Below are 23,162 nucleotides of genomic sequence, written 5' to 3'. Positions count from 1 at the left end.
AGCTCAACATTAAGAAAACGAAGATCATGGCATCTGGTCCCATCACTTCATGGAGAATAGATGGGGAGACAGTGGAAACAGTGTCAGACTTTATTTTGGGCTCCAAATCCCTGCGATTGATGGTGACTGCAGCCATGACAATTAAAAGACGCTTACTCCTTGAAGAAAAGTTATGACCCAACCTAAGATAGCATATTCAAAAGCCAGAGACATTACTTTGCCGACTAAGGTCCGTTAGTCAAGGCTATGGTTTTTCTGTGTCATTGTTATGATGTGAGAGTTGGACTGTGAAGAAGCTGAGTGCCGAATGAATTGATGCTTTTGAACTGTGGTGTGGAGAAGACTCTTGAAAGTCCCTTGGACTGCAAGGAGATCCAACAGTCCATTCTGAAGAGATCAGCCCTGGGATTTCTTTGGAAGGATGATGCTAAAGCTGAAACTCCGAGTACTTTTGGCCACCTCATGCGAAGAGTTGACTCATTGGAAAAACTCTGATCTGGGAGGGAATAGGGCAGAGGAGAAGGGGACGACAGGATCAGAGATGGCTGGATGCTCACTGACTCATGGACGTGAGTCTGAGGTGAACTCCAGGAGATGGTGATGGACAGGAGGCCTGTGCGTGCTGCAGATTCATGGGGTACCAAAGAGTTCGGACACCACTGAGGCGACCTGAACTAAACTGAGAGTACGTACATCGCATTTAAAAATGGAAAGAAAATAGAGGAAAACAACAGAATGGGAAAGACTAGAGATCTCTTCAAGAAATTAGAGATACCAAGGGAACATTTCATGCAAGGATGGGCTTGATAAAGGACAGAAATGGTCTGGACCTAACAGAAGCAGAAGATATTAAGAAGAGGTGGCAAGAATACACACAAGAACTGTACAAAAAAGATCTTCATGACCAAGATAATCATGATGTTGTGATCACTAATTTAGAGCCAGACATCTTGGAATGTGAAGTCAAGTGGGCCTTTTGAACAAAGCTAATGGAGGTGATGGAATTCCAGTTGAGCTGTTTGAAATCCTGAAAGATGATGCTGTGAAAGTGCTGCACTCAATATGCCAGCAAATTTGGAAAACTCAGCAGTGGCCACAGGACTGGAAAAGGTCAGTTTTCATTCCAATCCCAAAAAAAAGGCAATGCAAAGGAATGCTCAAACTACTGCACAATTGCACTCATCTCACATGCTAGTAAAGTAATGCTCAAAATTCGTACTCTAGGACCGAATAATCAGCATTTAAAAGACTCTGATTAGAAGCCAGAGGGGTTGGCTACTATAAGCTTCAGCTAACTTCATCTCCAATCAATACCAGTGGCTTTGTTAATTAGCATGATTGGTGGCAAACTAACCTTTCATTGCTTAGATGTGTCAAGATATATGGATTATTGATTGGCTACAAGTATTGTATAGACATCCCCAAGCTTGTATTGACAGGTTAGAATAGAGATCAATCTAAACATCAGTAACGTGGATCAACTAATATGTATCTTCAGATGTGATGCAGCATAAGACACACAAAAATCACCTATGATGTGTTCTATCCTCAAATAACTAACTTGAATCCATCTAGCCTTAAAATACAACCTTTAATTTATGAGAAATAAAGAAAACAGGGGAATGAGCTGAAAAATATAGTAAACAAAACCAGTAAGTAAGACTACACTAAACAAATAATCTTTGGGTCAGCTAAGGAAATGCAAAATATGGTCTGCAAAGGTAGAAACTGTTGAACTGAAAAAAGGTGGAATTGCTGAAAAGTTTGGCGGTATTGAAAAGCATAATCTCAACTTAGTAAAAAACTCAAATGTATTTGTGTGAAGTGTGTACATATACATAAAGACACACACAGAAAGATTCAGAAGAAAATGCACTAACAGATTAATAATAGTGATTTCTGAATGCAGTTAACAAAGCTAGTGAAGGTGATGGAATTCCAGTGGAGCTATTTCAAATCCTGAAAGATGATGCTGTGAAAGTGCTGCACTCAATATGCCAGCAACTTTGGAAAACGCAGCAGTGGCCACAGGACTGGAAAATTCAGTTTTCATTCCATTCCAAAGAAAGGCAATGCCAAAGAATGTTCAAACTACCACACAATTGCACTCATCTCTCTCACTAGTAAAGTAATGCTCAAAATTCTCCAAGCCAGGCTTCAGCAATATTTGAACCGTGACATTCCTGATGTTCAAGATGGTTTTAGAAAAAGGCAGAGGAACCAGAGATCAAATTGCCAACATCTGCTGGATCATGGAAAAAGCAAGAGAGTTCCAGAAAAACATCTATTTCTGCTTTATTGACTATGCCAAAGCCTTTGACTGTGTGGATCACAACAAAACTGTGGAAAATTCGGAAAGAGATGGGAATACCAGACTACCTGACCTGGCTCTTGAGAAACCTATATGCAGGTCAGGAAGCAACAGTTAGAACTGGACATGGAACAACAGACTGATTCCAAATAGGAAAAGGAGTACGTCAAGGCTGTATATTGTCACCCTGCTTATTTAACTTATATGCAGGGTACATCATGAGAAACGCTGGACTGGAAGAAGCACAAGCTGGAATCGAGATTGCTGGGAGAAATATCAATAACCTCAGATATGCAGATGACACCACCCTTATGGCAGAAAGTGAAGAGGGACTAAAAAGCCTCTTGATGAAAGTGAAAGAGGAGAGTGAAAAAGTTGGCTTAAAGCTCAACATCCAGAAAACGAAGATCATGGCACTTGGTCCTATCACTTCATGGGAAATAGATGGGGAAACAGTGGAAACAGTGTCAGACTTTATCTTTTTGGGCTCCAAAGTCACTGCAGATGGTGACTGCAGCCATGAAATTAAAAGATGCTTACTCCTTGGAAGAAAAGTTATGACCAACCTAGATAGCATATTGAAAAGCAGAGGCATTACTTTGCCAACAAAGGTCTGTTTAGTCAAGGTTATGGTTTTTCCAGTAGTCATGTATGGATATGAGAGTTGGACTGTGAAGAAAGCTGAGCACCGAAGAATTGATGCTTTTGAATTGTGCTGTTGGAGAAGACTCTTGAAAGTCCCTTGGACTGCAAGGAGATCCAACCAGTCCATTCTAATAGAGATCAGCCCTGAGTGTTCTTTGGAAGGACTGATGCTAAAGCTGAAACTCCTGTTCTTTGGCCACTTCATGTGAAGAGTTGACTCATTGGTAAAGACTCTGATGCTGGGAGGGATTGGGGCAAGAGGAAAAGGGGACGACGGTGGATGGAATGGCAGAATGGCATCACCAACTCGATGGACGTGAGTCTGAGTGAACTCCGGGAGTTGGTGATGGACAGGGAGGCCTGGTGTGCTGCAATTCATGGGGTCGCAAAAAGTCAGACACGACTGAGCAACAGAACTGAACTGAACTGAACAGAAGGTTTTTATTTTTATTGATTTTTTGTTCTTTATATTTTCTAATATCTACCTTGAAATGGTATTGCTTCAGAAATAACAGAAGTGTTATTACAAAAAATAAGAAGATTTTAATAAGCCTGACAACTCACACCCTTTAGAATGGTAGCCCAAGCCTAGGACTGCAAAGGGGTCTTCCATTTGGGCATTAGACTATGGGACTTAATTGCCTGACTCCAGTTGCAGTGCTATAATATATCTTATGCTTCAAGTTAAAGTTTAAAGTGTGATGCAGTCAGAACATTTGAAAGGAAAGGTAGCTGAGACTTCACTGAGTTTACAGAACAGATTTTATAACTGTTTTGCATTTGCTTCCAGATAAATATCTACAGGAGTGGCAGAATTAGACCTGAGGCTTGCTTCCATTGTATTATAATATGCCACTGGTAGTGAGATTGTGGGGGAGGTAACCTGTAGAGTTCTCCTACATCTGATTAATGGAAGTGATAGACAACAACCAGAAAGAATGGAATAATTAGAAATCTCAAATTGGTTGAGGTCAGTTTGTGTTTTCCTGTTATTAGCCTGGAAAACAGGACAGCGGTGGGAATACACACAAAGGCATAAGTTATAATTATCATATAGATTATGAAAGCCATGGCAGAAGAATACTGTAAATTTTGAAAGCACGTGGATTTTCTTCTTCTGTGTAAATGTTGCTGTTGGAACTAAGCCTATTTTTATTTGAATTTTCCCTGTAAATTTTGATTATAAAGACAAAACCTTGAAAGAATGCTATTATGAACACTCATACTGTCTATACCTAAATTCACGAATTGATTTTTTTCATACATTTGCATTCTTTGTTCTGTATATTTTTTTCCTGAGTCCTTTAAAAGTAAATGGCTTCAGCCCTGACTATCTTATCATTCATCTCCAAATAATAAGCATGTTGTCCTACAAATACCTGTAACATGTTTATATCAAGGAAAATTTATGATAATTTCATATCACCCAATATCTGGTACCTATTCAAGTTTTCTTAAATGTCATGAAAAAATTATTTTTAGTTGAAAGTTTCAAATCTAGATCAAAAGTTCATATGCTGCATTTGTTTATGCTTCTTTAGCCTCTTAATATAGAAACAGTTCTAGGCTTAGTCGCTTAAGTCATGTATGACTATTTGCAACCCAATGGACTGGAGCCCACCAGGCTCCTCAGTCCATGGAATTTTCCAGGAACAAATACTAGAGTGGGTTGTCAATCCCTCCTCCAGGGGATCTTCCTGACCTAAAGATCGAACCAAAGTCTCCCAAACTGGAGGCAGATTCTTTACTGCTGAGCTACCAGGGAAGCCCATATAGAACAGTACCACTACCTTTCCCCCTCAGAACATCGACTAAAAAAAAAAAAAAAAATTCCAAGACAGTTGTCTTAAAGAGTGTCAAACATTCTGCATTTTTCTATACCCTGTATTTCCTGTAGTTTAGATGCTAAATTTAGATGGGGAAACAGTGGAAATAGTGTCAGGCTTTATTTTTTTTGTGCTCCAAAATCACTGCAGATGGTGACTGCAGCCATGAAATTAAAAGACGCTTACTCCTTGGAAGAAAAGTTATGACCAACCTAGATAGCATATTCAAAAGCAGAGACATTACTTTGCCGACTAAGGTCCGTCTAGTCAAGGCTATGGTTTTTCCAGTAGTCATGTATGGATGTGAGAGTTGGACTGTGAAGAAAGCTGAGCGCCGAAGAATTGATGCTTTTGAATTGTGGTGTTGGAGAAGACTCTTGAGAGTCCCTTGGACTGCAAGGAGATCCAACCAGTCCATTCTGAAGGAGATCAGCCCTGGGATTACTTTGGAAGGAATGATGCTAAAGCTGAAACTCCAGTACTCTGGCCACCTCATGCGAAGAGTTGACTCATTGGAAAAGACTCTGATGCTGGGAGGGAATAGGCGCAGGAGGAGAAGGGGGCAACAGAGGATGAGATGGCTGTATGGCATCACTGACTCGATGGACGTGAGTCTGAGTGAACTCCAGGAGATGGTGATGGACAGGGAGGCCTCGCGTGCTGTGATTCATGGGGTCACAAAGAGTCGGACATGACTGAGTGACTGAACTGAACTGAAACACTCTTGGCAAAAATATTTGTTTATGTTGTATACGTCTTACCATATCCCATCAGAAGGTCAGTTTGTATTATTATCAGTGATGCTAAATTTGATCAATTAATTAAGGCAGTGTTTGCCAGATAACTTCATTGTAAAGATAAAGCTTTTCATTTGTAATTAGTAAGTAATCTGTGGATAATACTTTGAAACTTTATGCATATATTGTTCCTGAAAAATATTTTACCCAATGGTATTGATCTATGCCTGAAACAGGGCACTGAGGTTGCAAACTAGTAGTTTTTCTTTCAAAGTATAGTTGATTTACAATATTAGTTTCAGGAGTACAATACAGTGATTCAATATCTTTATAGATTATGCTCCATTCAAAGTTATAAAATATTAGCTATATTTCCTGTGCTGTAGAATATATCCTTGTAGCTTAATTTTATACACACTACTTTGTATAGCATTTCCCAGGTGGTGCTACTGGTAAAGAACCTGCCTGGCAGTGCAGGAGACATGAGAGGCAGGTTCGATCCCTGGGTCAGGAAGATCCCCTGGAGGAGGGCATGACAACCCACTCCAGTATTTTGTCTGGAAAATTCCCATGGGCAGAGGACCCTGGGGGACTACAGTCCATAGGGTCACACTGAGATTGCCAGGACTGAAGTGACTTAGTAAGCATACACTTTGTACTTTAGTCCCCTATCACTATCTTACCCTTCCCTCTTTCCCTCTACCCACTGGTAACCACTAGTTTGTTTTCTATATCTGTGAGTCTGTTGTGGCTTTGCTATGTACATCCATTTAACTTTTTTTAGATTCAACATATAAATGATAACAAGGAGTATTTGTCTTTCTCTATCTGCCTTATTTCACTTAGCATAATACCCTCCAAGTCGATCCATGTTGTTGCAGATGACAAAATTTCATTCCTCTTGTGGCTTAGTTGTATTTCATTGTACATATATATACCATGGCTGCTTTATCAATTCATCTGTTGATGGATACTTAGGTTGCTTCCACATCTTGGCATTTGTCATTGACATGGTTATGAACACTGGAGAAGATTCTTAAGAGTTTCTTGGACAGCAAGGTGATCAAAGTAGTCAATCCTAAAGAAATCAACCCTGAATATTCATTGGAAGGACTGATGCTGAAGCTGAAGCTCCAATACTTTGGTGACCAGATGGGAAGAGGTAGTGCATTGGAAAAGACCCTATGCTCAGAAAGATTGAGGGCAAGAGGAGAAGGGGGTGACAGAGGATGAGATGGTTGGATGGCATCACTGATTCAATGGACATGAGTTTGAGAAGACTCCAGGAGATGGTGAAGGACAGGGAAGGCTGGCATGCTGCAGTTTATGAGGTCACAAAGAGTCAGACATGACTTAGCAACTGAACAACAACAACCCCATGTTCACTGCAGCACTATTTACAATAACTAGGACATGCAAGCAACCTAGATGTTCATCGACTGAGGAATGGATAAAGAAGCTGTGGTACATATATACAATGTCATGTTACTCAGCTATAAAAAGGAATGAATTTGAGTCAGTGCTAATGAGGTGGATGAACCTAAAACTTATAATAGAGTGAAGTAAGGCAGAAAGAGAAAAACAAATATTGTATATTAACACATATATATGGAATCTAGAAAAATTATACTGACAAACCTATTTGCAGCACAGCAATGGAAATGCAGACATAGAGAACAGACTTATGGACACACTTTCTACATGGTAGAAAGGAGAGGGTGGGATGAATGGAGAGAGTAGCATGGAAACATATACACTGCCATATGTAAAATAGATAGCCACTGGGAATTTGCTGTATGACTCAGGGAACTCAAACCAGGGCTCTATAACCACCTAGAGAGATAGGATGGGGCTAGAGGAAGTCTTAAGAGGGAGGGGACATATGTATACCTATTGTTGATCCATGTTGATGTATGGCAGAAACCAACACAATATTGTAGTTATCCTTCAATCCAAAAAATAAAGAAAGAAAGAAAAAAAAGCATCCCATAGATCCAGGATGTTTCCACTTATCCTTATGATACACTGTTGAACTTGGAGAAAGTTACAAATCATGCAGGAACTGGAGCATCCCTATGGAATTCCTTTTTATTAATTCTCCTCAAAAATAATTAGTGACATTAAGCATACATTCATATCCAAAGTCTTATTTTTTCCATAAAAGCTGGATTTTGATTTTTAAATTCTGCCAAATGCTCTGTATGAAAAGTGTAGTAGGTTAAAATGTGTCACATTTTACTGATTCAAAACATATTATAAAATTAATACTTTTCTGAGCTATCAATTAAAATTTATTTTCCTCTTACTCACCCTTACACCCTTGCTTTTGCAATAAGTATTTTTACTTAAAATACTGCACGACACTTTGTGCTTATGTGCTTACCTTTCCCAACATAAAGAACTTGCTGTTGTCTATGTTTTTTTTTCCCCCCAAACTTTAAACTTTTTGTTTTGTATTGGGTATATTTCCATATAAATTGTGAAATTATTTGTTCTAGTTCTCTGAAAAATACCATTAGTAGCTTGATAGGGATTGCATTGAATCTATAGATTGCTTAGGGTAGTATACTCATTTTCACTATATTGATTCTTCAAATACATGAACATGGTATATTTCTCCATCCATTTGTGTCCTCTTTGAATTCTTTCATCAGTGTTTTATAGTTTTCTATATATAGGTCTTTTTTTCTTTAGGTCGATTTATTCCTAAGTATTTTATTATTTTCGTTGCAATGGTGAATGGAATTGTTTCCTTAATTTCTCTTTCTGTTTTCTCATTGTTAGTGTATAGGAATGCAAGGGATCTCTGTGTGTTAATTTTATATCTTGCAACTTTACTATATTCATTGATTAGCTCAAGTAATTTTCTGGTGGAGTCTTTAGGGTTTTCTATGTAGAAGATCATGTCGTCTGCAAACAGTGAGAGTTTTACTTCTTCTTTTCCAAGTTGGATTGTTTTATTTCTTTTTCTGCTCTGATTGTTGTGGCTAAAACTTCCAAAACTATGTTGAATAGTAGTGATGAGAGTGGGCACCCTTGTCTTGTTCCTGACTTTAGGGGAAATGCTTTCAATTTTTCATCATTGAGGATAATGTTTGCTGTGGGTTTATCATATATGGATTTTATTATGTTGAAGTATGTTCCTTCCATGCTTGCTTTCTGGAGGGTTTTTGTCATAAATGGATGTTGAATTTTGTCAAAGGCTTTCTCTGCATCTATTGAGAAAATCATATGACTTTTATCTTTCAATTTGTTAATGTGGTGTATCATATTGATTGATTTGCAGATATTAAAGAATCCTTGCATCCTGGGGATAAAGCCCACTTGGTCATGATGTATGATCTTTTTAATATGTTGTTGGATTCTGTTTGCTAGAATTTTGTTAAGGATGTTTCATTTATGTTCACCAGTGATACTGGCCTGTAGTTTTCTTTTTTGTGTGTGGCATGTTTGTCTGGTTTTGGTATTAGGGTGATGGTGGCCTCATGCAAGAGTTTGGAAGTTTACCTTCTTCTGCAATTTTCTGGAAGAGTTTGAGTAGGAGAGGTATTAGCTCTTCTCTAAATTTTTGGTAGAATTCAGCTGTTAAGCCATCTGGTCCTGGGCTTTTGTTTGCTGGACGATTTCTCATTACAGTTTCGATTTCTGTGTTTGTGATGGGTTAAGATTTTCTATTTCTTCCTGGTTCAGTTTTGGAAAGTTATACTTTTCTAAGAATTTGTCCATTTCGTCCAAGTTGTCCATTTTATTGGCATATGGTTGCTGATAGTAGTCTCTTATGATTTATATTTCTGTGTTGTCTGTTGTGATTTCTCCATTTTCATTTCTAATTTTGTTGATTTTATTTTTCTCCCTTTGTTTCTTGGTGAGTCTGGCTAACGGTTTATCAATTTTAGTTAACTTCTCAAAGAACCAGCTTTTGGCTTTGTTGATTTTTGCTATGGTCTCTTTTGTTTCCTTTGCATTTATTTCTGCCCTAATTTTTAAGATTTCTTTCCTTCTAGTAACCCTGTATAGCTGATTAACAATGTTGTGGCAGTATCAGGTGAACATCAAAAGGACTCAGCCATACATATACTTGTATTCATTCTTCCCCACACCCCACCCCCCTGTCATCCAGGCTGGCGCATAACATTGAGCAGAGTTCCATGTGCTATCAGTAGGTCTTTGTTGGTTATCCAGTTTAAATATAGCAGTGTGTATATGATGTTCCAAAGTCCCTAACTCTCCCTTCCACCCAGGCAACCATAAGTTCATTTTCTAAGTCTGTTAGTCTCTTTCTGTTTTGTAAGTTAAGTTCATTTGCATCATTTCTTTTTAGATTCCACATAGAAGAGATGCCATATATTTCTCCTTCTCTAACTTACTCAGTGTGACACTCTCTAGGTTCATTCATGTTACTGGCAAATGACATTCCTTCATTCTTTTGATGGCTGAGTAATATTCTATTGTATATATGTACCACTTCTTCTTTATCCATTCCTTTGTTGATGGACATTTACATTGCTTCCATATCTTGGCTATTGTAAACAGTGCTAAGATGAACATTGGGGTGAATGTATCATGTTTTTATTTTTCCCAGATATATGCCCAGGAGTGGGATTGCAGAGTCATATGATAGCTCTATTTTTAGTTCTTTAAGGAACCTCCATACTATTCTCCGTAGAGACTGTACCAATTTACATTCCTACTAAGAGTGTAGGAGGGTTCCCTTCTCTCAAAACTCTCTTCAGCATTTGTTTTTTGTGGATTTTTTGATGACAGTCATTCTGATTGCAGTAAGGTGATATCTCTTTATAATATTGATTTGTATTTCTCTGATAGTGAATATCTTTTCATGTGCCTATTGGCCATCTGTATGCCCTCTTTGGAGAAATGTCTATTTAGGTCTTCTGCTCATTTTTTGAGTGGGTTGTTTGTTTTGATGCAATTAAGCCTCATAAGCTGTTTGCAAGTTTTGGAGACTAATTTCTTATTGGTCACATAATTTGCAAATATTTTCTCCCAATACGTGGGTTGTCTTTTCATTTTGTTTATTGTTTCTTTTGCTGTGCAAAAGCTTTTAAGTAGGTTCCATTTATTTTTAATTTTATTTCCATTATTCTAGGAGATGTATCAAAAAAGATGTTGCTGTGATTTATGTCAGAGTGTGTTCTGCCAATGCTTTCCTTTAGGAATTTTATAGTGTCTAGTCACACATTTAGGTCTTTAAATCCATTTTGAGCTTATTTATGTGTATGAAGTAAAGGAATGATCTAAAATATTCTTTCACACGTGGTTATCCAGTTTTCCTAGCACCACTTGTTGAAAAGCTTCTTTCCAAAATTAGGTAGTCTTGCCTCCTTTGTCATAGATTTATTTACCATAGGTGCATGGGCTTGTCTTTTTTTTTTTTTTCTTGGAGTATAGTTGCTTTACAATGCTGTGTTAGTTTCTGCTATGATGCAAAGTGTACCAGACATACATATAAATATGTCTACTTTTTTGGAGATATTCTTCACATTTAGATTACCATGGAGCATTGGGTAGAGTTCCCTTTGCAATATAGTAGGTTCTCATTAGCTATCTATTTTACACATAGTAGTAATCCCAATCTCCCAATCCCCACTAATGATAGTCATTCTGACATGTTCATGAGGTGATATCTGAATGCGATTTTATTTGCTTTCTTTGATTATTATTAGTGTTGAGCATCTTTTCATGCATCTGGTGATCATCGTATATCATCTCTGGAAAAATGTTATTCCTTTTTCTGTTTTTTTAATCAGGTTGTTCACTTTTTTGATATTTAGTTGCATGAGTTGATTATATATTTTAGATATTAACCTCTTATTAGTCATATCATTTACTAATATTTTCTACAATTCAATAGAATGTCTTTTCATTTCATTGATAGTTTCCTTTGCTGTTAGAAAGGTTTTATGTTTAATTAGGTCCCAGTTTTCTTTTGCTTTTGTTTTACTTTGCCTTAGGAAACAGATCTAAAAAAATTGCTAAAATTTATGTCAAAGAATGGCTTATCTACGTTTCCCTCTAAGACTCATAGTATCAGGTCTTATATTTAGGTCTTTAATTCATTTTGAGCTTATTTTTGTGTAGAGTGTTGTTGCTGCTCAGTCCTTCAGTCATGATCAACTTTGTGCGAACTCATGGACTGCAGCATGCCAGGCCTCCTTGTCCATCACCAACTCCTGGAGTTTGTTCAAACTCATGTCCATTGAGTTGGTGATGCCATTCAACTGTCTCATCCTCTGTCACCCCTTCTCCTCCTGCTTTCAATCTTTCCCAGCATCAGTGTCTTTTCCAATGAGTCAGCTCTTCCCATCAGGTTTTGGAGCTTCAGTTTCAGCATTGATCCTTCCAATGAATATTCAGGGTTGATTTCTTTAGGATTGACTGTTTTGATCACCTTGCAGTCCAAGGGACTCTCAAGAGTCTTCTCCAACATCACAGTACAAAGGCATCAATTCTTTGGTGTTTGGCTGTCTTTATGGTCCAATTCTCACATCTGTACATGGCTACTGGAAATACCATAGGTTTGACTAGATGGACCTTTGTTGGCAAAGCAACGTCTCTGCTTTGTAATATACTGTCTAGGTTTGTCATAGCTTTTCTTCCAAGGAGCAAGTGTCTTTTAATTTCCTGGCTGCAGTCACCATCTGCAGCGACTTTGGAGCCCAAGAAAATGAAGTCTGTCACTGTTTCCATTTTTTCCCCATCTATTTGTCGTGAAGTGATGGGACTGAATGCCATAATCTTGGTTTTTTGAGTGTGAGTTTTAAGCCAGCTTTTCACTCTCCTCTTTCACCTTCATCCAGATGTGCATTAGTTCCTCTTCGCTTTCTGCAATTAAAGTGGTGTCATCTGCATATCTGAGGTTATTGATATTTCTCCTGGCAATCTTGATTCCAGCTTGTGATTCATCCAGCCCTGCATTTCACATGATGCAATGTGGAAGATGCAGGAGACTCAGGTTTGATGCCTAGGTGGGGAAGAGGCCCTGGATGAGGGCCCAACAACCTACTCCAGTATTCTTGCCTGGAGAATCTCACGGACAGAGGAGCCTGACAGGCAACAGTCCATAGGGTCACAAAGATTTGGACAAGACTAAAGCTACTGAGCACACACTCACACACTCTGCATATAACCTGAAATAAGCAGGGTGACAATGTACAGCATTTTCATTCTCCTTTCCCAATTTCGAACCAGTTCATTGTTCCATGTCTGATTCTAACTGTTGCTTCTTGATCAAATACAAGTTTATCAGGAGGCAGGTAAGGTGATATAGTATTCCCAACTCTTTCAGAATTTTCCACAATCTGTTGTGATCCACACAGTCAAATGCTTTCATGTAGTCAATGAAGCAAAAGTAGATGTTTTTCTGGAATTCCCTTGCTTTCTTCATGATCTGACAGATGTTAGCAATTTGATCTCTGGTTCTTCTGCTTTTTCTAAATCCAGCATGTACAGAGGGAAGTTCTTGGTTTATGTACTGTTGAGGCCTAGCTTGAAGGATATTGAGCATTACCTTCCTAGCATGTGAAATTAGTACAATTGTGCAGTAGCTTGAACATTTTTTTGGACTGCCCTTCCTTCTTTGGGATTGGAGTGAAAACTTACCTTTTTTAGTCCTGTGGCCACTGCTAAGTATTCCAAATTTGTTGGCATATTGAGAACAACACTTTAACAGCATCAACTTTTAGGACTTGAAGTAGCTTAGATTGAATTCCATCACCTCCACTAGCTTTGCTTGTAGTAATGCTTCCTAAGGCCCACTTGAATTTACACTCCAGGATGTTGGGCTCTAGGTGAGTGATCACACCATCATGATTATCTGGGTCATTAAGACTTCTTTCGTATAGTTCTGTGTATTCCTGACACCTCTTCTTAATCCCTTCTGCTTCTATTAAGTCCATAATGCTTCTGTCGTTTACTGTGCCCATCTCTGCATGAAATGTTCCCTTGGCATCTAATTTTCTCGAAGAGATCTCTAGTAATTCCCATTCTGCTGATTTCCTCCAGTTCTTTGCATTTTTCACTTAAGAAGGCTTTCTTATCTTTCCTTGCTAGTCCTTGGAACTCTGCATTCAGATAGGTATATCTTTTCTTTTCTCCTTTGCCTTTAGTTTCTCTTCTTTTCTCAGATATTTGGGAGGCCTCCTCAGACAACTGTTTTGCTTTGTTGCATTTCTTTTTCTTGGGGATTGTTTTGGTCACCATCTCCTGTACAATGTTACAAACCATCATCCATAGTTCTTCAGGCACTCTGTCTATCAGATCTAATCCCTTGAATCTATTTCTCACTTCCACTATATAATCATAAGGGACTTTATTTATCTCATACCTGCATGGCTTAGTGGTTTTCCCTACTTTCTTCAATATTAGTCTGAATTTTTCAATAAGGAATTCATGAATGTGAGCGACAGCTAGCTCCAGGTCTTGTTTTTGCTGACTGTATAGAGCTTCTCCATCTTCAGCTGCAAAGATTATAATCAATCTGATTTCAGTAATGACCATCTGATGATGTCCATGTGTAGTTGTCTTTTACGTTGTTGGAAGAGAGTGTTTGCTATAACTAGTCCATTCTCTTGGCAAAACTTGTATGAATAATAGTACTAATAATCCTATTGGGTGATGCTTATAACTTTTTCACAGCTTTTCTTGTTTTCAGAATATATTTTATTAGCATGAATTAGCAGCTGTGTTGACAAGTTTGATGAAATAACTGTTTTCTCTGTACTAGTATGCTATGAATTTGATATTTAGAATAATTTGCTTTTTTTGCATTTCATTTCAGAGTTTGTAATATTTTCCTTTTGATTTAACTTTATTATTTGGATACATAAAATATTAATATGGCACAAAAGTCAAAAGGAGGCGGACTCAGGGGAGTCTAGCATCCATGCCTATCCCTTCCACCCTATTCATCACCTATCCCCTAGTGTTTGAGATATTCTCCAACAATAAGTGACTACTTGTATAAATAATTGTTTATTCAAACAATATGGCATTATACAGGAATGAAAAAGAATGAGGAAATATGAATGTTGTTTTGCAAGTGATTTCCAGATGCATTTTTATGAGTGTACTGATAGCTTAATTTTGTTACATAGACTTAGAATACATCACAATTTTTCTAAGCTTGTTGTCTCATTTATTTACTTTTTAACACAGTAGGAGGGGCCTTAAGAGTGACCTGTCAATGATCATCAAGAAAGCAAGTAGCAGAACTGATGCTGGAACCCAGGTTTGCTCACTCCTGGCTACAGTACTTTTTTCTGTTCCACATTGTTTCCTTAGAGCAGCCTTTTTTTCTTTTTTAACTTTATTTTACTTTACAATACTGTATTGGTTTTGCCATACATCAACATGAATCCACCACAGGTGTACATGAGTTTGCAATCCTGAACCCCCCTCCCATCTCTCTCTCCATACCATCTCTCTGGGTCATCCCAGTGCACCAGCCCCAAGCATCCTGTATCCTGCATCGAACCTAGACTGGCAATTTGTTTCTTACATGATATTATACATGTTTCAATGCCATTCTCCCAAATCATCCCACCCTCTCCCTCTCCCTCTGAGTCCAAAAGACTGTTCTATACATCAGTGTCTCTTTTGCTGTCTCACATACAAGGTTATCATTACCATCTTTCTAAATTCCATATATATGTGTTAGTATACTGTATTGCTGTTTTCCTTTCTGGCCTACTTCACTCTGTATAATCAGCTCCAGTATCATCCACCTCATTAGAACTGATTCAAATGTATTCTTTTTAATGGCTGAATAATACTCCATTGTGTATATGTACCACAGCTTTCTTATCTATTCATCTGCTGATGGACATCTAGGTTGCTTCCATGTGCTGGCTATTATAAACAGTGCTGTGATGAACACTGATGAGTCAAGTAAATTTATCTGTATTCACAACATTGAACCCTCTGGTCAGGAAGCACCACAGTGGGGCGCACATGCCCCTTATACCCACCCAACTTAGAGCCTATCACCAGATCTATTCTGAAATGCTGCTCTCTTCCTACCTGCCATACCCAAGCAAAGAAGATGACTATAATCATGACTCCCATGCCTTGAGAACTTCCTATTTCCCAGGCACTTTACCTGTGCTCATTCAAATCCACACAACAGTCTTAAGGGGCAAACAATACTACTCTTATTTTAAAGATGACCAAACAGAGGTTCGGAGAAGGCAATGGCACCCCACTCCAGTACTCTTGCATGAAAAATCCCATGGATGGAGGAGCCTGGAAGGCTGCAGTCTATGGGGTTGCTGAAGGTCAGACATGACTGAACGACTTCACTTTCACTTTTCACTTTCATGCATTGGGAAAGAAATGGCAACCCACTCCAGTATTCTTGCCTGGAGAATCCCAGGGACAGGGAAGCCTGGTGGGCTGCCATCTATGGGGTGGCACAGAGTCGGACACGACTGAAGTGACTTATTAGCAGCAGCAGCAGCAGCAAACAGAGGTTAAAAGAGCTTTTCCTAAGATTATAAAGCTAAAGGGTAGAGCTGGTATTTGAAACCAGATTTATCTTACAGCAAAGCAACTGAGAAAACCCCTCAAATAAGATGCACAATGACCTGGATAAGATACATACAAGGGTAAAGGCAAAATCTTGTTTCTCACCGAGCACTCAGATTGCCTAGGATGAAGCAATTGGGGGTCGGGACTTAATGAGCTTAAAGAAAGTTTATCTACAGTGCTATTATGTGGGTCATTCTTCTAACAGGAACTCTTCCTGAAAACCTAGAGGTTACTTACTTGACCAAGTGTCTTATAAGAAGTTCCAACATCTCTCGGTTCTTTTCTGGTAGCTTATATACCAGGGAGTGAATAGCTCCCAATCGATAATCCAGGTTGTCAGACTCTGAGAGAGAACAGAGAGAGAGTTTTGCCTTCTGGGCAACTGGATTAAGCAAATTTTCATGCACAGACACACATACACACACCCATGCATGTGCACATGCAGAGATAATCAGAGACACATAGAAAGTCTGAGAGATGAAAAGAGAGATATATAGACACAGGGACAAAATGACAGAAAGAGACCAAGAAACAAAGACACTGAAGGGGGAAGAGAGAGACTGACTAAAAGATAAAAACATAGATTTAAAACAAATAAATTAGTCTAGAAAGGAGAATAATATACAAGAGAGAAGAGAAAACAGAAGAGAGAAGACTGTATCAGAACAAGTCAGAATTCTAGATACAGCAGGTTGCTCTTTCTGCATGTAAACTTCCAGCTGGAAATGCTTGCCCAGCAAATTTCCTTGTGGAACTGGGAGGTGTGCTGCTGCCTCTAGGTTCCTATGAAAATTACTGAGAGAGCTCAGAGTGAAAATCAAGGCTCTCTTGCCTCAACAAAGATTCATTATGAGGACAAATCCCCTGAATCTTTTTCCTCAGTACCATACAAGGCACAATGCAGAAGAGTCACATGGAGGTAGGGAGGGATACTCATACAGTGGCCTCAGCCAAAACTTCTAATGCTTCTTCAGCTGCCAACTTTTTGAGTGATTCTATATACCTTATTTCCTATGTACTCCTCCAGTCTCACCATTGGTCTCATAATCTAAACATTGTGATACCAGCACTAAAAAATTAAGAGTAATAATTCACAACACAATTGAAAAGCATTTGAAAGGGCAAAGTGTTGAAAAAAAGCTGAAACAATAACTGTAATGGAACCATTTTGCTGTTTCCTGACAATGTGAGCCAATATGCTTGTTCTGATATAAGGCACAATCAATCAAGTCCTCAGAACTTTTGCATCCCTCAAGTTAGCCAGTTTTCTCCAATTTACTCAACTAACACTGATTTATCAAAAATTAATACAGCACGTGAGTTAGCAAGTAAGAATATCCTCATGTGACAGTGGACAAAACCTGTAAGTATGTTTGTTTTTTCCTTTACTTTCCCTCAGGCAGTCTTCTAGGCTTATTGTTGTAAATATTAGTTAGAAGCCAGGAAAACACAATCAACTAAGTAACATAAATACTTACTGGCAGCAGAGACCAGCTCTTTGTGAAGTCTATAGGTCATGACAGGTTCAGAAAGATTCCTGAAATTAATGAAGACTGTAAGTTCCTTTGGGGAGGGAGTAGTGAGGCCTTAGAATCTCAGTTCTGTGAGAAGCAAAGCTGAAGTTTCTGAGCTCACAGATTGATATGACTATATGCATTTTTTGTTCAACTGAAAATTTATCAGAGGAATCCTCATTTCTCGTAATTCAACAGAAGAAAGTATGAGCCAAGACCTTGAGCAGGGTCTCCAACTAGTTCCCCAAAGTGAAAAGAGGCATAGACCAGCCCTGCAAAATTCCAAAGTGGACCCACTATGATTGATACTATGAAGTCCTTACAGTTTGTTAGTTCCTCAGTTTCCAAGTTCTTTTACATCTGTCCTGCCATTTGATCCCTTCAAAAATCCTGTGAAGAAGTAATTCAAATCCCTGTTTAATGGAGAAGGAAATCGAAGCTAAGATAGGTTTCTTTATTTAGACAAAAAAATACTGGTTGAGTGACTTCCCTAGTGACCCAGTGGTTAAAACTCTGTAATTCCACTTCAAGGGGCACGAGTTTGACCCCTGGTCAAGGAACTAAGATCCCACAGGCTGTGTGGTATGGTATATATATATATATATATATATATATAGACTGAATACCTACTTGTGACTGGCATTGTGCCAGGTATTGGGAATCCAGATGAATTAGACGTAGTCTAAACCTTCAAGCAGCTAACAGTCTAGTTGGGGAGAGTATCATACACAAAATTTGCAATGTAAGGTAACAAGCATAATGATAAAAGTGGGTAGTATGTGGCCCAGAAGAAGGAAGCAATCCACTAATAATAGTAATAATAGCAAACTCGTCACTGTTCTAAGTGTTTAACATTTATTTACTCATTTAATTCTCATGACAACCCTGTAAGTTAGATACTAATATTATCTCCATTTTTTAGATAAGGAAAGTGTACTTCAGAAAAGTTAAATAGTTCATCCTAAGCCACATAGTTAGTAAGTGGTAGAAGTAAGCAGTTTGTCTCAAGTCCATGTTCTTTATCATTATGTTATACTGCTTGCCACTGCTCTTATTGTAGTAATATAGGCAAGAGATAATAAAAGCCTAAATGAAAATAGTGCCATTAGGGGTAGAAAGAAAAGGTGAGGAGAGTTATTTGAAAGACATTAAAGACAGCTCCTTTAACAGTTATAAGGGAGAGATTAATGTTGATGAGGGACAGAGTAATCTGGTCTGGGACTGAACATATTAGAAACTGATTCAGAGGGAAGTAGAGATGCTATGTCTGAGGGGTTTCTGGGATAGCCAAAGGCAGATGTTTATTAGGAAGATGGATGAAGTGCTTTTCCAGATCTGAGAAGCAGGGCTTATTAGAACCATAAGAACGAATACCATGGCTCAAGGAGAGATGGCAAACTGGCAGCCAACAGTTACATGAGGTCTTTCAACATTTCTTTCCAGTCCAGAATAGTGTGTAAAAAAGAAATGGAATTGAATCAGTCATCATAATATGAAGAAAATTGAGTATTTCACATACAAGATCAATATTATCTGTCTCTATTGAAAAATGGAAAGATCTGTCTATATTGGGCTCCTATGGTTGTTTGTGGGAGTAAAGAATATTGCTGTTTATATATAAACAAAGGGATTGCCATGCAAGTAAGGGTTTTATAGGCAACAAGTTTAATATGAAAGTAGTCCTTCAGTCATTTTCATGTCCCTATTCCTGTAAATATTTGTATTTTCCATTCCTCCCGTATAGCAAAATGAGAAGAAAGCCCTGGGAACTACCAGGTAGTAAGCCCATAAAAGGGACTTTTAAAGTGATTAAAGAGGTGAGAGAAAATCCAAAAGTAATGGATTAACAGAAACCAAAAGAACAAAAAGTTTCAAGGAGGGCTTGTTAACAGCTTCAAATGCTACAAAGAGATCAAATAAGGTAAAGGTTGACAATCATCCATTGTGTTTAGCATTGAGAATCACTGGTGACCTTGGCAAGAGCAGCTTCATAGAGGAGAGGGCGCGAGTCAGATTGCAGTGGGTTAAAAAGTAAACTTGGAGATTAAAAGTAAAGGTGGGGGTGTGTATTACTTCATACACTGAAGCTAGATTGGGAAGGGGTGAAATATCTCACTAGGCAATTTCATCTAAGCTCCTGCCTCCTATTGTCATCTGCACTGTTAATGATCCCCAATTTCTTAACTCAAGCCCAGAATTCTGAGTTACATTCCTATATATTTCCTATATATCAGAGTGCCTACTTAAAATTCTTGCCCTAGTTTCTACAAAGACACCTGGATTTGACATATTTAAAACCTAATTTGTCATCTCCCTCAAATGAGGTAATTTGTTTTAAATGTTTCCCAAATCAGTAAATGTATGACCATCATTTGGTTGCATGGGCTGGAAATGTGGAAGTCATTCTTTTATCTCCCTCGTTTATTCCTTAATTCTCTTGACTATGCTTATTTCTGCCTATTCCTAATGCTACTCCCTAGTCCCACAGAAGCATCATCTCTTTCCCGTACCACAGCAGTAGCTTGCTAATTGGTTTCCACCTCTACTTATTTCACCTCTCTCTAATCTCATTTCTCTATATTTTTTCAAAATGCAAATCTCATCATATAACCTCCTGCTTAAAATCTTTCAGTATATTCCCATTCCTTTAAATATATATTCATACTCCAATTCTAAACATATCCTAAAAGACCTTGAGTGATCTGGCCCTACATATCTCTCCCTCCCTCTACACTCAATACTCCACATATACTGGTACATGTAGTTCCTTAAAAGGGTCCTCCTTGTGCTTCAAGGTCTTTGCATATGAAGTTATTTCTGTCTGGAACTGCCTCCCCCTGCCAGTTGACTCCAAGTTATAATTCAAACCTCAGTTCAAAATGAAAACCAGAATAAATCAGGCTTTCTTATTATATGACTGCATAGCACTTTGCAGTTTTCATTCAGAGCACTTATTACAGTCCACTATATTTGTATAATTGTTTTTTGTCTGTCCATTCCACTGGACTATAACTTAAAAAAAAGTTTTATTTATTTGTTTTTGGCTGTGCTGAGCTTTTCTGTAGTTGCAGTGTAGGGGCTACTCTTTACTGTCATATCCCTCAAATGCAGTTGCAGCACACAGGCTTAATTGTGCTGTGGCATATCGGTGACCCTTGCATTGGCAGGCAGATCCTTAACCACTGGACCACCAGGGAAGTCCCAACTATAACCTTTTAAAGGTCATATCTACTCACGACTGTGTACCAACTGCAAGATACTATGCTAGGCACTGAGTAGGTACTCACAAAATGTTTACTAAATGGTTTAGTGAATGGTGGAATAAATGAATAAATGGAACAAAACACAAGGTTAGAGAGATGTACAATGTTGGATCATATTTGTTCATGGGGTTCTCAAGGCAAGAGTGCTGAAGTGGTTTGCCATTCCTTTCTCCAGTGGACCACATTTTGCCAGAACTCTCCACTATGACCCATCTGTCTTGGCTGGCCTTACATGGCATGGCTCATAATTTCACTGAGTTACACAAAGTTGTGATCCATGTGATCATTTTGGTTAGTTTTCTGTGGTTGGGGTCTTCCTATTTGTATGTTCAGAGGAAAGAATCCATTAAATGAGAAAGGTTAAAGATGCAGAAGAGAGAAGGGATGGTTTTTAGAGTAATTTTCTAGAAATATTGGAGACAAGGGTTGAATTAGGTGTCTAAAACACAGATGAAGCAAGTTCATTTTGAAGATACCAACACAAGTTCATTTTGAAGATACCAACACAATTTTTTTAAAAAGAAATCGAAAAGGTGTTAACTGGCTAGTACATATTAAAGGCTCATAAGACTCTCAACAATAAATATCTCTTATTGGAGGTGCTGGCCATTCAAAGTTTCAGGTTCATATTTCAAATGGGCTTCACTGCTTATTATACAATGAGCTGGGAAAGATAAAATGTGGGAGGGAATTACCCTACATAAATCTATTTAAAAAGTAACTCCTTTTAAAGAGGCTAGAGACATAGAGTCATTTATTTGCACTATTATCATCATCATAAGTCTCCTGAAAGTGTGCATAGCAGATTGCTCTGTCTTTACTAAATTACCCAAGCAATTCCAAGAAAGTCACAGCCCCTGGGATGTGGAGAATAGCGAAATAAGATGCTCTAATACCAGTGGCTTTACAAGTTAGAGATACTTAGGTTCAAATAATATGAGTTGTGATCATGAATATTACTTAACGACGGAGAAAGTATGTTGTAATTCTTCATCTGTAAAATAAGTATGGTAACACCTACCTCATAAGATTACAATGATATTGTCAACATAAGCAACTAGAACATTGCCTAGCACAGAATAAACCCTCCTAGAACAGTGATTTTCTTCTTTGGCAAATGCAAGAGAAATACTGGAAAGAGCATTCATATTTACTTAAAGTTCTAAGATGATGCAATAGCAGAAGGCCATTTAATAATAATATCTGGGACCCAATCTATTTGGATTAATGATATTTCTCATATCATAAATAGCTATTTTAATGACTAAAGAGTACAATAATTGAAAAGACATTTTAGCACATAAAGTATGGTGCATACTATGGGACATAGAAAATGGTAAGAAATGAATGAGTTCAAAAAGTATATATGTCACAAATAATTTTATGCAATATAAAGTTATACCAATAAACTGTCATTGTGTATCCCCAAATTTTGCTCATGAGTTAATTTTTTCCTACTGCCATCACTTCATTTAGTTCTAACATTTGTTTTTCTTTTTCAGTTCTAACTTTTTTATATTTGTTTTTTTGGGGGTTTTATTCACATTATTAAAAAATACATACAAATACACAAATTATGTTTGTGTAAATGCAATTTAATGTTTCAAAATTATTATTATTCAACAATACAGGTTAACAACCTTGAGTTTTCACAACTCCTGAGTTTGCTGGTGAACCCACTGTGATATCACTCTGTGCACAAAGGCAAACCTTCAAATTGTTTTTAAAGCAAATTTTCTTCAGAAATCCACATTTCAATAATAATTCTATTATTTTGATGTTTCCCTTGCTTAAATTCCCAATTTAAAAAAGGCTCCTAATGCACATTTTTCTTTAACAAAAATTCTTTTCATTCTTTTTTCTTTAGCAATTCTATCTAACCTCCCAAAATTGGGACTACATTAACTCCATCTCCATCCATCCAAATTCTATCAATTCTGAAAAGCAATGCTCCAAATCGTATCAGACATACCTGAGGTAGAATTTCAAGGAGCTGGTGATTGTCTTAATGTCCCAGTCACTATTATGAAAATCGATATCTCCTGGGCATTTAGGATCTATTCAAGAGGAAAAAAAATGAAAAAAGTTATTTTTCAACAAGATACTAGATTTTACCCCTTTAAAAGAAAAATAAAGTACATTAATTAAAAGATAGTTACTCTAACCAGTTTTCACAAAATGAAAACTTTACAACAAACATGTCTTTGAGGTATCAAAAAATTCCCTTGCATTCCAGTTAAGCATGCAAGGACCTTGGAAGTCAACTCTTTCATTCACACAAGAAGACAAAAAATGGAACAACCTGAAAATCAACTCCTCTT

At 37.8% G+C, this 23,162-nt stretch overlaps 1 long non-coding RNA gene across 1 annotated transcript; it reads right to left on the bottom strand.

Moving 5' to 3' along the window:
- Nucleotides 1-16,276: 16,276 nt before the first annotated feature.
- LOC108635358 lies at nucleotides 16,277-22,900 on the bottom strand. The gene is made up of 3 exons (XR_001917790.1): nucleotides 22,814-22,900; nucleotides 17,543-17,601; nucleotides 16,277-16,407 (listed from the first exon to the last, which is right to left on the bottom strand). It is a non-coding gene; the product is annotated as an uncharacterized LOC108635358 (long non-coding RNA).
- Nucleotides 22,901-23,162: the final 262 nt, after the last annotated feature.

The sequence above is a fragment of the Capra hircus genome, unplaced genomic scaffold, assembly GCF_001704415.2.
Source record: "Capra hircus breed San Clemente unplaced genomic scaffold, ASM170441v1, whole genome shotgun sequence".
Taxonomy (NCBI): domain Eukaryota; kingdom Metazoa; phylum Chordata; class Mammalia; order Artiodactyla; family Bovidae; genus Capra; species Capra hircus.
The sequence above is the reverse complement of the archived record's forward strand: the minus strand, read 5'-3'. Positions and strand labels throughout refer to the sequence as shown.